At 43.0% G+C, this 18,616-nt stretch overlaps 1 non-coding gene across 1 annotated transcript; it reads left to right on the top strand.

Moving 5' to 3' along the window:
• The first annotated feature begins 2,045 nt into the window (after nt 1-2,045).
• Nucleotides 2,046-2,121, top strand: TRNAV-AAC (transfer RNA valine (anticodon AAC)). Its single transcript has one exon. It is a non-coding gene; the product is annotated as a tRNA-Val (tRNA).
• Nucleotides 2,122-18,616: the final 16,495 nt, after the last annotated feature.

Raw genomic sequence — 18,616 nt, 5'->3', positions numbered from 1 at the left:
GGAGAAAGAAGGCTCTTTTAACAAATGTTGCTGGAACAATTGGATATTCACATGTGAAAGAATGAACCTAGATACAACCTCACCGCTTATATAAAGATGGACTGAAATGGATCATAGATCTAAAAACCTTCTAAAATAAAACAGGAGAAAATCTGAGTTACGTCAGGCTGGCTGCTAAGTTTTTAGATTTAACATCAAAAACAGGATCCATAAAAGAAAAAACGGAGAAGTTAGGGGTGATAAAAAACAGTTGCTCTGTGAAAGACAAACAGGGTAAATATTTGCAAATCACATATATGGCAAAAAAAAACCCAGTCCAGAATATACAAAGATATGTTTAAACTTAATGGTAAAAAAAAACAAAATACTCAATGAAAGGAAATTGGTAAGTAATCTCAACAAACACTTCACAAAAGACACAAATAAATGACAAATAACAACATGAAAAAAATGGTCAGTGTTACTGATCATTAGAGCAACGCACATGAACTCAGCAACACAATACCATTTCACACCTATTAGCTGGCTAGAACTCAAAGACTTGACAATACCAATTTCTGGCAAAAATATGGAGCAAGAGCCCTGGTCGGTTGGCTCAGTGGTAGGAGCGTCGGCCTGGCGTGCAGAAGTCCCGGGTTCGATTCCCGGCCAGGGCACACAGGAGAAGCGCCCATCTGCTTCTCCACCCCTCCCCCTCTCCTTCCTCTCTGTCTCTCTCTTCCCCTCCCGCAGCGAGGCTCCATTGGAGCAAAGATGGCCCGGGCGCTGGGGATGGCTCCTTGGCCTCTGCCCCAGGCGCTAGAGTGGCTCTGGTCTCAACAGAGCGACGCCCCGGAGGGGCAGAGCATCGCCCCCTGGTGGGCATGCCGGTGGATCCCGGTCGGGCGCATGCGGGAGTCTGTCTGACTGTCTCTCTCCGTTTCCAGCTTCAGAAAATACAAAAAAAAATATATGGAGCAAGAGAGTTTCTTATTCTTTGCTGGTGAGAATGCCACAAGTATGGCCACTTTGAAAGACAGTTTGAAAGTTGCTAAATAAAACCAAACACAGTCTTGCATACAATTCGTCAATTAAGTTCCTAGTTATCCAGCTGATTTGAAAAATGATAGTCACATAATACGTGCACACAAACATTGAGAGCAACGTTAACCACAATTGCCAAAAACTGGAAGAAGAAAAAAAAACAAGACGTCCTTCAATAGGTGAATGGATAAAGAAACTGATAAATCCATACCATGGAATATTATTCTGTGAAAAGAAGAAATGAACTATCAAGCCACAAAAGGACATGGATGAATCCGAAATCCACGTTGCTAAGTGAACGAAGCTAGTCTGAAAAAGTTACCTACTATAGGGTTACAGTTATGGTTGACCTTTGCACGATGCAGGGGTCAGGGACGCTGGCCCCTGCACGGTAAAAACTCCATGTATAACTTTGATTCCCCCCAAACTTAATCACAGTCTTTCTTCAGTATCTGTGGGGCATTGGTACTAGGTCCCCTGATGACACCAAAGTCCAAGAATGCTCACGTCCCCTTGAATAAAATGGCATCGAACAATGCGTACAGTTGGTGCTCCACATCCCTGGATAAAGACCACCTCCCGTCCATCCGCAGCTGGTTGAAGGGAGGGATGTGAAACCCAGGAATTCAGAGGGACAGCGGTATATTTATTCAAAAAACAAACAGGTAAGTGAGCCTGCTCATTTCAAACCTGTGTAGGTCAAGGGATAATTGTATATGATCCTTCAAAAAGAAAAGAAAAAAATAAAAGGGCAAAGAAAAAAAAGTGATGTGTGTTTCCCAGGAATCTGGTGTGGGAAAGAGTTGAATGGATCAAACATGGCTTTTTCAGACAGTGACTGTGTTTGGTATGATGATGTCCTGGTGGACACGTGACATTCTGCATTTGTTAAAAACTCCTGTAACTCTACAGGACCATCAGGAAGCAGTAACGGATGTGGGTGAAAGAAATAGATTTAGAAATTTAAGGGACACTAAAATGAAATGTAAAGAGAAGACTCTCAATGTCATAAAACTGTAAGAGCCCTGGCCGGTTGGCTCAGTGGTAGAGCATCGGCCTAACATGTGGAAGTCCCGGGTTCAATTCCCAGCCAGGGCACACAGGAGAAGCACCCATCTGCTTCTCCACCCCTCCCCCTCTCCTTCCTCTCTGTCTCTCTCTTCCCCTCCCGCAGTCAAGGCTCCATGGGAGCAAAGTTTGCCCGGGCGCTGAGGATGGCTCCATGGCCCCCACCTCAGGTGATAAGATGGCTTTGGTTGCAACAGAGCAACGCCCCAGATGGGCAGAGCATCATCCCCTGGTGGGCACGCCAGGTGGATCCTGGTCGGGCGCCTGAGGAAGTCTGTCTGCCTCCTCCCCCCACCCCTGTTTCTCACTTCGGAAAAATACAAAATAATAATAATAAAAATTTTAAAAATTAAAAAAAAAAACACTGTAGGAGGCAGCCTCAATGGAGGGCTGCAGACAGAGATGTAAACCTAATAACTTGGAAACAAATGGAATACAATATGGCCAGGAAAGATGTGCTCAAAAGAGAGAGAGAGAGAGAGAGAAATGATGGGGTTGTTTAAAGGAGGCCCACAGCCAAATAAAAGAGTTCCCAGAATGGTCAAGGCTGGAATAATCCAAGCCACAAAATGTATAAAGTATAGACTTTCAATAATGGAAATAATAATAACAGTAATAATAATGTATTGACGTTGGTTCATTCCTTGTAGCAAATGAACCACACGAATCCAAGTGGCAATAATTCTGCAACTCTAAAACTGATCTAAAATATCACGTTCATTTCGAGGAACCACACACTCTCCGGGGCGGAGTGTCTGTTGATGATTAACTAGGAGAGAGAACAAAACCACATCCCAAAGATCACCGGATCATTGCAGAGTCGGCTCCACGATGTCCCCGTTAACCTCCGAGATGCGCAGGGTTCACAGCCTAAGCCAATTTTCTGCCGAAAGACCAGCCCTGCAACCTTTCCAGAACAATTTTTACAACAAATTTTTATCCACAAAAACAAAACGAATGTTTTGCTTTTTCTGTCAGAATAAATTTTACTTTGCTTTTCATCTCCATTGCTGTAGATGAAATGGATTGCAGGTTTGGGAACAAAACTCACTTAGACAAGTAAATGACTTTTGTGCTGTATATTTCTACACATTAATAGCCTCATTTGCATGCTAAAGAAATGAAAGTTTTATTCTGCTGTGGCCACCAAGGATTAGTTTAATGACTTCAATAGAGTTTGGATTGTCTTCTGAGAGAGAGAAGGTTAAAAGGTACATTTTGCTAAATATTTAAAATCTTTAACCTTTGTGGTATAGATCTCCATGATTAAAAAAACAAGATGGGTGCTTAAAGCATAGTGGTAGCTGGTGTGAAACTTTTTCTTTTTAAATTCAGAGGTCATCTATACGATTCTTTTAACTAATGCACAACATTCCTACTAATGTTATCATTCTGCTATGGAAGAATTTCCAAACATGTTTCTGTCAGATTTTCTCTGATTTCTATTTCCTCAAACCTGGGAGAATGGAAGGGGGGAGGGGGCCAATGGTGTGCTGCTGAATGCTAACTAGACTTATGGTGGTGGTCACTGTGTATACAGAGATCAAATTAATATGTTGTATACCTGCAACTAGTGCTCTAGATTACCTTTACTTTGATTTAAAAAAAGATTTAAATAATAAAAGGGACTCCTCTCTCTACCCACTGTATTTCAACAAAGATCACTACTATCTGATTTTGGCTATATTAAGATTCCTTAAAATTTTGCATTTAAAGAAACTCCCCACTGCAAACAAACAAAAAATATATAAACAGTTTTGAATAATTACGTTAACCTTGGCCCTGGCAGTAGAGCATCAGCCCAGCGTGTGGAAGTCCTGGGTACAATTCCAGCCAGGGCACACAGGAGAAGTGCCCATCTGCTTCTCCACCCTTCCCCCTCTCCTTCCTCTCTGTCTTTCTCTTCCCCTCTCACAGCCAAGGCTCCATTGGAGCAAAGTTGGCCCGGGCACTGAGGACGGCTTCATGGCCTCAGCCTCAGGCACTAGAATGGCTCCGATGGCACAAAAGCCCAGATGGGCAGAGCATCGCCCCCTGGTGGGCACGCCAGGTGGATCCTGGTCGGGCACATGCCGAAGTCTGTCTACCTACTCTCCCCTCCCCTGCTTCTCACTTCGAAAAACTACAAAAAATTAAAAATAATAATAATAATAATAATAATTACGTTAACCTCAGTGCCAAATGATTTTAGACAAATTATTTTCTAATTGACCTTATATCTCATCTGGAAACCTTGATTGACCTCAAGGCTAAGCACCACACAGGACCGACCATAGGTCAGGGTGGGAAGGGTTGGGCAAGGACTTCCTCATTCATCATTCTACTCCTGGGAACACAGTGGGTTCTTAAATAAATATGTATTGTATTATTGAATGAAATCTTGAAGTCACTAAAACACAATGCCAAACAAACTCGGTGTCCTAACATACCTCGCAACTCTTACTCCACTCAACAAAACATCATATCCCTTTGCCGGTGTGCCATAAGTTTCCTGACCTCCCGTGCCCACGCTGAGATGCTGGTATGTTAAGACACATACAGAATGATCAGTGACAGGAATGCCCCTGTTACCCTGTTCACAGCACCATTTTGCCTGATAGAAACAACCTAAGGCCAGTATGAAAATTATTTCTTTCAGTTCAAGGATTACAAAGCTCAGCCTCTAATGATCATAAAAAACCAGTTAAAAGTCCATTTGTCTCTTACATAATAACTATATTTAAATTGCTTTTAGTTTAATCCTGTTTTACATACTATAAATGTTTTAAACAACCCGTTTCTGACCTACCCCTGAATAGGAGTCAGGAATTCTTTGCCTTCTCCTTTTTATTAATTTAGGCATTTGCCTCCCCTCTTAAGTGAGGTGAAAAGAAAATTGAACTAAAATTTAAATGGGGAGGTTTTGTTACTTGATTATAATATGCCAATAAAATGTTTGATATGGACTGAGGTTGAGAAATACTACTAAATGCAGTTTTCCAATTATCTATGGATTCCAATTATCCAGGGACCCCTCTCCTTTATTAGAATAAATAACTGTGAGTTAATGTAACTTATTTGGAGAGAATTTAAATCTCACCATGCTCAACTTCATTATCTGGAACTGGGCTTCCATTTTCCAACACTGAAGGGAATTTAGGAAATTGCATAATTATTTTTTTTTCCTTTCTTTTAAAGGGTTGGCACAACATGCTTCATGCATCAAGAAAGCAATAAACCAGAAAGATTGTCACTTTGCCTTTCTTCAATACTTTGTTGATTATAAGACTTATTCTATTGTATTCCCGAAACAATAGTCATAATACTTGGGAAACACTTTGAGACACAAGAACATGTATAGACATACACATTTCATCCATGTATATTACATGTGCATACACAAATAAGCTGTCATGGCAAAGCCTTGAAAGCAATCTCTAAACTTAAATAATTAAATATGAGAACTCTCCACTGTTTGCCTGAATGGGTGTCCAATGTTAACTCATGGCATCAGAAGGTCTTAATTGAATCACTATGCTTATGAACATGGGCCAAGGACTTTGAGCATGACATTTAACAAGATATGACCTCTTTGAGCCTCAGTTTTCTTCTGGATAAAATGGCTATAATAACGGGTTTGGCGAGAAATAGATTTTGTATGTATGTTAGCACAGTGCCTTGCACCCAGCTAACTAAACAGCAGTCACACTGTGGTTGTTATCATCTCTGATGCCTTTCTTTCCCTCATATATCCTTATCAAATCAACTGAAAAACAGCTTCTCAAGAAGACCATTTCCATAACGCCTATCAAACATGTCCACTCCTTCTTCCCCATCTACTCTTCTTACCGAAGGCCGTAGTACCACTTCCTGGTCTATTGTGATTGACCCAAACTGTCCTCCCTCTCTCTAGTCTCTCTTCCGTTCATCCACCCACGGTCCTGCCGGGGATACCACTGAAGAAGCATTGGTCATGTGTCACTCCATGGAAAACAAGTGCTCCTGCTTCACCAGAGATCATTAAAACCAGCATCTCCCCGGCCACTCAAAGTCACAGTGTGCTACTCCACATTTCAGCGTCTTACCTCTGTCCTGCCTCTTGACTTCCTCCTGCATCCATTCTTCACCCCAGAACACATCCTACACCATACGACCTGCCTGACCAGAAGCTCTGAAGTTTCCCAACTCACAACCCGGGCTTGAATTGTTTTCCTTGCCCTTCAAATCCTTCCCTCTGTTGATAGTGAGACCCAAAACGTCCTGTAGAGACACCCGATTCTAAAGAATGCTGGAGCCTTCTGAGGTCTTCTTCCCAGACACTGGTTCCTGGTCATCTCCAGAACTCTGCATTGGACACTTTGGCTGGCTTTTGCCTATGTGAGGATACTTAAGTCAACACTCTATTATGCCTGCATGTCTGATTTTCCAGTACAATTCTAACATTTCAAAAAGGAGCTTTTAGATTCCTTAATAATGCCATTGAAAGAGCCTCATGTCGGAAAGACTCTAGGATGCTAGATTCAACAAAGCATCCAAGTCCAATTTATATAAGAGGGAATTCAGAACAATCTGTTCCTCGCTTCCTCCTACACCTTCACTAATGTGCCTCTCCAGCTCCCATTGTATCGCGCATCTCTCTCAAGAAGTATTACGCAGCCCCTCCGGTTGGAGTGCTCTCTCTCTCTCTTATAATCCAGATGAACGTCCCATCTTTCCTCCAACTCGGGTCGCATGTACCTTTTTCAGAACTGTTATAATTGTGCTTTTCCTTTCACTATATCATGGTGCTCTTAGATAAAATATTTACTTTGCTTTCCATGGTAACCACATCAGAGTGTTTCTCATAGAAATATTCAGTACGTGCATGATTTGAATAGATGTAATGAAAATATCATCACCTAACAGTTATAAAATACTTTCTGCTTTCGAAACCAAAAACTACAGCTACAGACCTGCGGCAGAGCAGGTAGCAACATCAATGACCGATCGCAGCTGAGAATATTGGGGACTCAGAGAGTCATAAGCGTATCAATTACTTCACAAAAGAAAAACGAGTCCCAGCTGCTTCTCAGCGTCTCCCCTCCAATCCACAAGACCAGCTTTTCAGTCTCACCTGTAGCTACGATCCAAAGTTTGATGCGCAGACCCTAATAATTGTGCAGATAATATATAATAAAATATAAATCAGGTCACTGCCTTACACAGGCATCCTTCCTCCCCCAAATGAAAATAATCTTACTGCTTATTAAGAAAGAAATGGTTAACATGAAGGAAGATACAGTACTACGCCGGACACGGTACAGCCTTTGAGAAGGAAGTCGTAGAAAAGGTTACCGTGGAGGCGTCTCTAAGACATATATATGGTTGGGTTAAAAATTGATTCCGAATGACAAAACAGCATTACATCACTTACATATTAAACTATAAAAGACATGATACTATACATACTCTCCAGGAGTACAAATCGATGTATGTAGAATATGCATCTACTGAGAAGTTCGTATCTTTCAGGAAAATCAGGAAACAGTAAACTGGGTTTGGGATGCTGGTCATCACACTGAACGTTTTTAGATGGTTTTTTAAATTTGCATAATGTTTTCATTTATTTATTTATTTATTTATTTATTTATTTTGTATTTTTCTGAAGTTGGAAATGGGGAGGCAGTCAGACAAACTCCCGCATGTACCCTACCGGGATCTACCTGGCACGCCCACCAGGGAGCGATGCTCCGCCCATCTGGGTTGTTTCTCTGTTGCAACCAGAGCCATTCTAGCACCTGAGGCAGAGGCCACAGAGCCATCTTCAGTGCCCAGGCCAACTTTGCTCCAATGGAGCCTTGGCTGCAGGAGGGGAAGAGAGAGACAGAGAGGAAGGAGAGGGGGAGGGGTGGAGAAGCAGATGGGTGCTTCTCCTGTGTGCCCTGGCTGGGAATCAAACCCGGGATTCCTGCACGCCAGGCCGACGCTCTACCACTGAGCCAACTGGCCAGGATAATGTTTTCATCTTTTAATAACAAAAATGGATTCTACCTCTAAGCCAGATGCCAGAGTTTAAATCCTGCCTCTGCCTTTTAGTACTTGTGTGAACTTGAGGAATATATTTTCTCCACCTCTGTTTCTCATTATAAAATCTCATGATATACTTATATACTAGGCAAGGCTGCCTCTATAGGCATACAAGTTCTTTTTAAAAATTTAATACTAGTGTTGAACAGACGAATCTTTAAATAAAAATAAAAAATAAAAGATGCAGCTCCACTTCCCATAGCATCTATTTTACTACTCAGATGTTCCATTTTCCTTCTGGGAAGTTTATGTATGCTGTAGATTAGAATCTGAATGCAAAAATTAACTGTAGCAATTTAGAGGTGCATATGCACTTTAACCATTGCATTGAATTATGTCCCAATGAGTTAGACTGTCTTCCAGACAACACTAAAATAGCACTGAGATCTTCAACTGGAAAAATCCAGCAAAAATGTAATAATAAACTCTTCACTTATTTGAAACATCCTTCTCTATATGGAAATATCAACTTCCTACTCTTGGGTATTTTTTTTTCTTACAAAAGAGTTCTCCTCAATGGCTACAAATTTATTTTCATTACTATTGATTTCTCAAGTTTAGAACGTTCTGACATCTGGTAAAATGATTTCCTAGAGTCTAAATATATATGTAAAGCAGACAGAACCTGCTCAAATGATTAAAACAAAACAGAGTCTAGAGCATGACTACACTGGGTCTTAAAAACCTGTCACTGCTACACAAAGCAAACAAGAGAATTACCGCAGGGACCTTGTAACCCTGCTCCTTTATTGTACATTTCTAGTTTAATTAAAAGTGGGCTGTGCTGAAAGGGACTATAAAGCCTTGTTTTGCTCAAACAAAAGGCCTTAAAAACTTTTAGTCTCCAACTACTTTTTTTTTCTTTTTGTTCCATGTTCTAGTTGTTGTTGAGAAAGCCCCCAGTTGTTGTTGAGAAAGCCCCCAGTCGTTGTTGAGAAAGCCCCTGGTCGTTGTTGAGAAAGCCCCTCGTTGTAGCGAAAGCCCCTCGCTGTTGTTGAGAAAGCCCCCAGTTGTTGTTGAGAAAGCCCCTCGTCGTTGTTGAGAAAGCCCCTCGTCGTTGTTGAGAAAGCCCCTCGTCGTTGTTGAGAAAGCCCCTCGTCGTTGTTGAGAAAGCCCCCAGTTGTTGTTGAGAAAGCCCCTCGTTGTTGAGAAAGCCCCTCGTCGTTGTTGAGAAAGCCCCTGGTCGTTGTTGAGAAAGCCCCTCGTCGTTGTTGAGAAAGCCCCTGGTCGTTGTTGAGAAAGCCCCTCATTGTTGTAGAGAAAGCCCCTCGTCGTTGTAGAGAAAGCCCCTCGTCGTTGTAGAGAAAGCCCCTCGTTGTTGTTGAGAAAGCCCCTAGTTGTTGTAGAGAAAGCCCCATGTTGTTGTTGAGAAAGCCCCTCGTTGTTGAGAAAGCCCCTCGTCGTTGTTGAGAAAGCCCCTTGTCGTTGTTGAGAAAGCCCCTGGTCGTTGTTGAGAAAGCCCCTCGTCGTTGTAGAGAAAGCCCCTCGTCGTTGTAGAGAAAGCCCCTCGTTGTTGTTGAGAAAGCCCCTAGTTGTTGTAGAGAAAGCCCCTTGTTGTTGTTGAGAAAGCCCCTCGTTGTTGAGAAAGCCCCTCGTCGTTGTTGAGAAAGCCCCTCGTCGTTGTTGAGAAAGCCCCTCGTCGTTGTTGAGAAAGCCCCTCGTCGTTGTTGAGAAAGCCCCTGGTCGTTGTTGAGAAAGCCCCTCGTCGTTGTTGAGAAAGCCCCTGGTCGTTGTTGAGAAAGCCCCTTGTCGTTGTTGAGAAAGCCCCTGGTCGTTGTTGAGAAAGCCCCTCGTCGTTGTTGAGAAAGCCCCTCGTCGTTGTTGAGAAAGCCCCTAGTTGTTGTAGAGAAAGCCCCTTGTTGTTGTTGAGAAAGCCCCTCGTTGTTGAGAAAGCCCCTCGTCGTTGTTGAGAAAGCCCCTCGTCGTTGTTGAGAAAGCCCCTCGTCGTTGTTGAGAAAGCCCCTGGTCGTTGTTGAGAAAGCCCCTTGTCGTTGTTGAGAAAGCCCCTGGTCGTTGTTGAGAAAGCCCCTCGTCGTTGTTGAGAAAGCCCCTCGTTGTTGTTGAGAAAGCCCCTCGTTGTTGTTGAGAAAGCCCCTGGTTGTTGTTGAGAAAGCCTCTAGTTGAAAACATCTTCCTCAGCATCATCACCCAGCACTTCCTGAGCACGTACTACAGGCCAGGGTGGTGTCAGGTGTGGGAATACAGACAGGATAAGGAGCAGTCCTAGCCTTAGTAAGCTCTGCAATCTAGAAAGAAAAACAGGCAGATATATATACATATATGCAGATATATATATATATATGTCTCTCAAAAAAATTAGGGGATATTTTATTTATATTTATATACACACAGTGATGCCTCAGTTTTCATCGATAATCCGTCTGAAAATAATCGGCAAAATTCGAAACTGATGAAAACCGAGGCAATTATTTCTATATGAATCAATGTCAATCCAATTAATTTGTTCTCTACACTCCAAAATACATACCAAAAACACAGTACACCGAATACTGTATGTGCAATAATCACTTACATGTAATTGTAGTATTAGCACTTGCAATCGATTAAAAAAAAAAAGCACAAAAACACTGAAAAGCAATAGAATTGTTTGGCTAGACACACGGGGTGATGTTCTCACAACAAGAAACAATGCTACACTGAGCAGGAGAATGCATGGGTCGCCCTTTGTTTTCACAAAATTAGCAGTGAGTTCACATGGGCATGCAGACGAAATCCGAGGCAACCAATGAAAACTGGAGACAAATTTTTCGCAGAAAAAATTGACAAAAACCGAAACCAACGATAACCAACGTCAACGAAAACCGAGGTATTACTGCATTATTTTTAGGATTTATCTACCAGAACTAAGCTTCTATTGCTATCTTTATACACACAGGCTAGTCCGTTTACAGCAATTACATTATTCCTTAAACATATTATTTTGGGGGAGATAATGGCAAATTTAACCCAAATCATACTAATTGTGTTAAATACTAATTATTTGTTATCAGTGAGGTTTTTCTCATGTCTGTTTTCCTGGACTATGGGTTGTTTTTGTTTTTTTTTTTAAAAGGTTTTTTAACATTTATTTTATTGATTTTAAAAGAGAGAGAGAGAGAGAGAGAGAGAGAGAGAGAGAGAGAGAAAGGAGTAGAAAGAGACAGGAACATCAATCCTCCTGTATGTTCCTTGACCGGGGATCGAACCTGCAACCTCTGTGCTTCGAGACAATGTTCTAACCAACTGAACTATCTGTCCAGGGCAGGAGGAAGGTTTTATTTTTTAATTTTGGTTCCAACTCAAACTGTACTTATACCTATAGCCTGAATACGCCTCCCAAATGCCTTGCCATCGAAGACATTTCAGTAATAGGATCAGTTTACTCATTCCCGGATTTCCTTTTCGGCTCAGACTGGTCTCAGACTGGAAGACGTGGCTGGACCTCAGTTAGCATGCCACATTTTGTCACACGCCCACAGGTGTCCCCAGCTCAAAAGCATTGCATTTAGGACGCAGCTGAGGAGCTGTGAGGATGACTCTCCTGTGGGCACCGGTTAGAATTCTGAGTAGGCAATACCTTTTTCCCAAGTACATCTTCTCTTCGATATAACCAGGCCTGCCCGGCTGTTGATGTTTCTGCCAGGCCTATCATGTATAATTTTTAGTTGATACAATTCCTCTTAAAGCCAAATCAGGATGCTGAGTTGCATGTAGAGCTCACTGTTGCTCACAGCAGGTGGCTTGCGATGACCCCTGCTGACTTCATTTCTCCACCCTGCCAAGCGTGCGTTCCGCCCGGGGTGCCTGGGCGTGAGAGGGGCAGAACAGCGAGCTTCTGAGCTGGGAGGATGTACACGTGAGCAGCTGCCAACTTGCCCAACGATAATCGCCCAACGACGTGCCGGGGGAACTCTGGGTTTCACGTCGAAAAGAATTCACAGGCAGTAAGACATAACAAGTAAAAGTAAGACTTTTCAATGTCACGGCTGGATTGGAGCAACGTGCTATTTAGTCCATTTCCGTGTGAACACCAAGTACTGGTGACGGCTTTTCCCCCACTTGTCATGAATTTTGACTGCGCTATTTGGACATTGGAAAAGTTGTAAATCAGCAAGCACCTTTGTTTTCACAAATTTCAAGTGAATGATTCTGGTCTTGGATATTTTCAGTCTTCTTGTTCTCTGAGCTCCCATAGTGTCTAACAGCCTGAATCACTCAACTCCGCACTTAATTAAATATAAGCCTGTAATTGTGTTCTTGGACATCAAACAGAATCTTCCATTTCCGGAACACGGGCTAACGGGCAAAGTCCTGGCACACAGTAGGGCTCTGACGGAAGCCTCTGGCCTGGCTCCCTCTGTCAGTGCCTGGCCTGTGAGACTCACTACTCAGATGGGTAGAATGTGACAGCAGGAAGGGACATTGGCCCACTTTATAGATAACAGTCAATTTTCAAAGGAATGGTAGGTTCTTGGCAGAAGAAGAAACAAACTCACATCTCCTAAGATAATTTCCCTTCTGCTGCCCAAGGGACACTGTGTGTTTTAATGCATGATTCAGAAGTACTTTCAGGTCCTTAAATGTGCAAGAGAAATAAAAAGGTGCTTTCCAACCTCAAGAGAAATTGAAGAAAGAGACACTGTATTCAAGACCACACGAAAAATTGTCCGCTTTGCAATTAGGAGATAGCAGTGGACCATTACTCTAAAAATTTACAAAAACTCAAGAAGTTTGAAACAGGCTAAAAATTTTTTTTTAACTATATTGGTTTTTTTTTAATATATCAAACCAGAAGTGAAATTAACAAATCCCCCTTATGTATTGAGTGCCTGTACTTAGCCTGTATAACATTATTCCACAGGTAATCAGAGCCCAGGTATTAATTCATCCCCTAATTTAGTTTGGCCAACCTAAATATATATTTAATACAATATGGAATCCCTATTTCTCAGTTAAAAAAAAAAAAGTCATGAGTTTACAGGCAAGGAAAATTTATTTTATTTTTAATGTGTGCTGAGCTATTAAAACCATCATATTCTGAGGCATAGGACAAAGCTCTTAAGAACTTAAAGTATGGATTGGACAGCTATTCCAAAATAAAGGGAAGTAGACAGAGGTTCTCATGGTTTCATATAATCTCCTCCAACCCCACAGACCCGTGTTCAAGACCCATTTACTTTGGGTGCACCTGTGACGGCCAGGTGAGGATAAGAACACGTGTGACCCTCTGAGGCTGAGCCGAAGGACCCGCCTGAATCCTCCTGTGCTCTCCTTTCTCTCCTGGCAAAGCCCTCGGACCAGCAAAGCCAACGTGGTTTCCACCCAATTCCCAAGGCCACTGAACGCCTGCCCTTTGAAAGGCAACTCCGGCAGCCTCTCGGATAGTTTGACAAGAGATAGAAATTCACCTCTGTCTCCCCTTCACAAACGAGAGCCAGCTGGGCGTTCTCTGGGGCCACGGTTCAACTGCTAAGCCCAACAGTGGTGGAAAGTTGAAGGGGAGACTCAGCAAGTGCACGGCCACCTGCTGTTCTGTGACAGCCGTCGCTGCCGCCTTCGACACTGAACCTCAGAGCACTGCCGCCACCCCCCCCCCAGTAGCCAGGTGGCTCAGAAGTGAGCGGCTATTTATACAAAGCAGGAGACAGGGGTCTGAAGATTGAGCTGTCAATCAGGTACCAGAAATAAAAAAAACCAAATCAAAAATATGAATAAAATGGCAATAAATGCCTAATCTATCCATAATTGAATCTAAAAACAAAATGAACAGCAGAACAGAAACAAACTCACAGACACAGAGAATGTTTGGGTGGTGGGCCAGATGGGAGGGGGCTGGGGGGGCTGGCTGGGAAAAGGTGAAGAGATTACCAAGTACAGACTGGCAGGTACAGAACAGTCATGGGGATGTAAATACAGCACAGGGAATACCGTCACTAACACTCCAGTAACTATGCATGATGCCAGAGAATGCAAGGTTTATTGGGATGATCACTTAGTAAGTTAGCTAATGTCTACTCACTGGGGTGTACACCTGAAAACTATATAAGAATGTATGTCACCTGACCTGTGGTGGCACAGTGGATAAAGCCTCGACCTGGAATGCTGAAGTCGCTGGTTCGAAACCCTGGGCTTGCCTGGTCAAGGCACCATACAGGAAGCAATTACTATGAGTTGATGCTTCCTGGTTCTCCCTCCTCTTTCTCTCTCTCTCTCCTCTAAAAATTAATAAATAAAACAATTTTAAAAATAATGTATGTTAACTGTCACTAAATGATTTAAAAATAAAAAAGTTGATCAAGAAAAAAAATAATAATATCTCATAATCTCTCCTCCCAAATGCATGTTTGCAGAACTGCCGGGCTAAGGTGGTATTTCTGTGCTAGTGGAAATCACTGCCTCTTCTGACAGCAGGCCTGGCTTAGTTTTGTAATTTTAGGCTAAATTCCAAGCAAACTATGAATCTTAGGATTACATGCATGCAGAAAGGAAGCTTCAGTTCCTTACTTTCAGGGACATTATGTATCACAAACATGTTTTTAGGAATCCTGCCCAAAACATATTTTTTAGGAGTCCTACCCAACTGCATCACCAAGATCCTCTTTTTATAAACACCTAATGATCTGTGATTCGAGCCAAAATGATGTGGGCTTGATGATGCTCACATGTGATTCAGACCAACTTTCTCATGACCATGGAACATCCCATACCCTGTCATTGTCTCCAACCTGAGAGAAGTTGGCTGTTTTCCTCTCTGATTTGAACTGTGAAACTCCCAACAACTGAACCAAAAGAACTCTTAGCCCTGGCCTGCTGGCTGGCTGGCTGGTTAAACACAGGAACTCCTTTCATCCAAACTCCGTTCAAACGGAAAGCAAATCCACCCACAGCAGTCGCATCAGAAGGAAACACAAGGACGCAGACACAAAAACACAAGATACAGTATTGACTGCTCCTCTGGGACTCACCCCAAGGGCAAAAGAAAAAAGAAGACTCTCGTTCATGACCAGCCCAAGAACACAGTGTGGTCGTAAGGTAACAGAACAGAATAGGAAAAAAAAAAAATCGTTAGGTTGAAATGATGTTTTTTCTAATATGGAAATGAAGCTTTTCCTATTATTCATCTTTAAAAGGATGCTGTTTTGTTTTGTTTTAAAAGAAGGACCAGTTTAATGCTACTGTGGCTTTGGCCTGTGCCTTTATCTCTTAGGGGAAAATTCCAAGGAATGAGGTGAAGGGAAATATGTCGCCTCTACCTGTAGAGGCCGGCGTTACAGTTAGCACCAAGGGGCCATGTGATGCATTGCACCAATGCACCAGCCTCTCGCTCCTGCAAGTTTCTAAGAGGCCACATCTTTAAAGCTGACAGGTGGGACAGTGGCAATGCATTGCATCCCTTCTATAACGCCCCCCCCCACTTTCATCGGAGGTCCCCTGTGTCTCACTGGACATTGTCACCATCCCCACCGCATTGCACCAAGCACTTGATTTGTCAGCTCATTGGGCCCAATGCCACGTAAAACAGGAAGGACTCAGGGGGAAAAGCCTAGCTCAAATCTCAGCCCGTCTCTGAAGTTGGCCCAAATGGCCTTTTTATTAATATTTTTTTTCTTCCCCTTTCTTAGAATCCTGTCTCTGTAGCTGTCTCTCTCCCTCTGATCCATCTGAGACTTCAAAGGGATAGTGCGGGGTATTCTCGCTCTTTTTACTCTCAGGAGTGAGTCTGTACAGGGAATGAATTCTCCGTGTTCTGTATACCGCTACATATCCAAGAGCCCAGCATTTGTAACTCACTTTCTCTGATGCCGTTGTTTTTTTCCGTGGAGTCTCTGCCTAAGAAGCATGTTTAAATACACTTCCCAAGTTCTTCTGCTACTACAGACATGAAATAGAAGTTTACTGTGGACAAAGAACAAGGAGAGATCAGGAAGAAAAATAAATAAATAGCACACAAGCTCTGAAACCCCCACTTTTGAAACATCCTGAAATTGGCTATAATGCAATTAGTGTTTGTAGGTTTGTATATAAAAACATTTCCATGTGCAGCATTTCGCATAAACCTCATAGCGAGTGAAGTGCGTGCGGTGATTATCAATCTCAATCTCAACATACATTTACAGAGGAAGACACTGAGACTTCAATGGGGCAAGTAACTTGTCCAGGGTCACCCAGCCAGTCGATGGCAAAGTAGGGGATTTAATCGGGTCTAGGGAATCCATATTGTTCCCCCCCCCCCCAGAACCCTCATGCTCCCTGGTAGAAGGAGGTAGAGAAACCCTGGATTGAAACAATAAGATACAGATTAGCATCGATGAGAGCAGGTAATGCAGGCAGTAGCTATGATCTATGGAGACTCTCCAGCTCACCCAAGAACACACAACAGATATCTACATGAAATATGGGCACCGTTGCACTTGGAAAGACAAACTAGGGGGCCAAACACGATGTATAATGCTCCCTCCAGTCGCCCTTTTGTGACACATGATAATCACATATTCAGTGTTTGTCTTCGCCACAAGACTGTTAATCTCCACCCAGGGAAACACCATCAATTCCCTGCCACCTCCCACCCCCCACCCCCACCCCCACCCCCACCGACACACCGAGATAGAAAAGCAGGCCGTTCTTCTTTTCCTTCTCAATTCTGGCCAATGTCAGCTCCACACTTCCCAGGGTGCCCGGAGCTGTACCCAGAGCCTCTGACTAACGCTATGCACCACACTGAAGGATGGCTTTATGTTTTAAACATGTATTCTCCAGAAAGTGTTTTTAAACCCAGGCCTGGAGTATCCAACCTAAGCCGGCCTCCACTTCTATCCTTTTTTCAAGGAGCTCTCTGCAGAGACTCCTTACCAAGTGGCAAACAGTTCCACTGAAGGGACATGGTGGGCTGTGTAGATGAACGGGCATCCTCAAAGAACATTTGATGGCTAGAGCAGGGTGAGGGCACGAACTTAACACAAAATTCAGAGCACCTGTGAGAAGTAGCGAGGGGTATGCAGATGGTCTGCAGTTGCAATTTTATGAAAACGGACTTTACTACATAGGAGATTTATTATTATTTTTTATTTATTTTTTACAGAGACAGAGAGAGAGTCAGAGAGAGGGATAGATAGGGACAGAGAGACAGGAACGAAGAGAGATGAGAAGCATCAATCATCAATTTTTTTGTTGCAACACCTTAGTTGTTCATTGATTGCTTTCTCATATGTGCCTTGACCGTGGGCCTTCAGCAAACCGAGTAACCCCTTGCTCGAGCCAGCAACCTTGGGTCCAAGCTGATGAGCTTTGCTCAAACCCGATGAGCCCCGGCTCAAGCTGGCAACCTCGGGGTCTCGAACCTGGGTCCTCCGCATCCCAGTCCGACGTTCTATCCACTGCTCCACCGCCTGGTCAGTACATAGGAGATTTTTAAAGGTCTTTCAATCAGCACAATAAGAGAACAAAATGGCTAATTGTCGATGTACTGGTATCCATTTTTCCGCTTTAAATTTTGAGCTCCATGAACTATCCTTTCTTCCTACTCAATATGGCCAATAACTAAGATTCTATCTCTCTGGTCCTGGTTGAAACCTTGATAATGTAAATGGTTTTTTGCTACCTTTCCCCATAAAACATCAGAGAGCCACGGGCTGTCACCACTTCAAGACTCCATCGAGGCATCTTTGTTTTGCTTTATTGTGCTCTGTTTAGGGGGGTGGGGGGGTGTTTACTTCAGTGTTTAAGTTACGCTTCTTCTGCTTCCCGCCCTTAAGAAAGATAAAGAAGGCCTCAGGTTCTGGTTGCCATGGGAAATTCTGGGTTAAAGGAAAATAAACATTTTAGGCAGTGAAGTGATCCATCCACTACAAAAAAAAACTGCCCCTGATAAATGGGCTTTGAGGTGGGCAGCGACCAGCCTTCCCCTCATCAGGCAGGCTCACAGGAAACCTTCCCTTTGGTCTTTGATTAATGTAATAAGGAGTCTTCTTAGGAACTTGTCTGGGACAGAAGGGAGGCGGAAGCACAGCTACAACTACGTCACGGGGAGCCGACGGAAGCCACGAGCCGTCCAGCATGCTGAGGAGCGGGGAGGCAGTGCCACCTTCGGCCAAGTTTTTCTAGACAAAATGCAGGTGAGGTTATTGACAATTCTGGAGAATGCTGTATTTGTAGAAGAGTTAAATCAAAGGGAACACAGATGAAAGCCAACAGTAATTTCCATTCCCTGTGACAACGCAGCATAGTGGAGGTGAGGATGTTCAACTTGGTCTCAGGAAACTCAGATTATAGTCCTCGCTCTTTCAAGAAACTGAGATGTTATCTTGGGATGCTGGCGTAAGTCATGTTTTGAAGGTATTTTAAATGACAACGCTGTATTTATTCTTGATAACTAAAACTTTTTTTAAAAAAATCTACCATTGTTCATCTTCCGGCCGGTCCCATGGCTATTTCTATTCCACATCTGTCCAGAAGGTCAAAAGCAGAGTCTAAATTCAGGCAT

The sequence above is a fragment of the Saccopteryx bilineata genome, chromosome 11 (genome assembly GCF_036850765.1).
Source record: "Saccopteryx bilineata isolate mSacBil1 chromosome 11, mSacBil1_pri_phased_curated, whole genome shotgun sequence".
Lineage (NCBI taxonomy): Eukaryota > Metazoa > Chordata > Mammalia > Chiroptera > Emballonuridae > Saccopteryx > Saccopteryx bilineata.
Note: the sequence above shows the minus strand (reverse complement) of the source record. Positions and strands in the feature narration are given on the sequence as shown.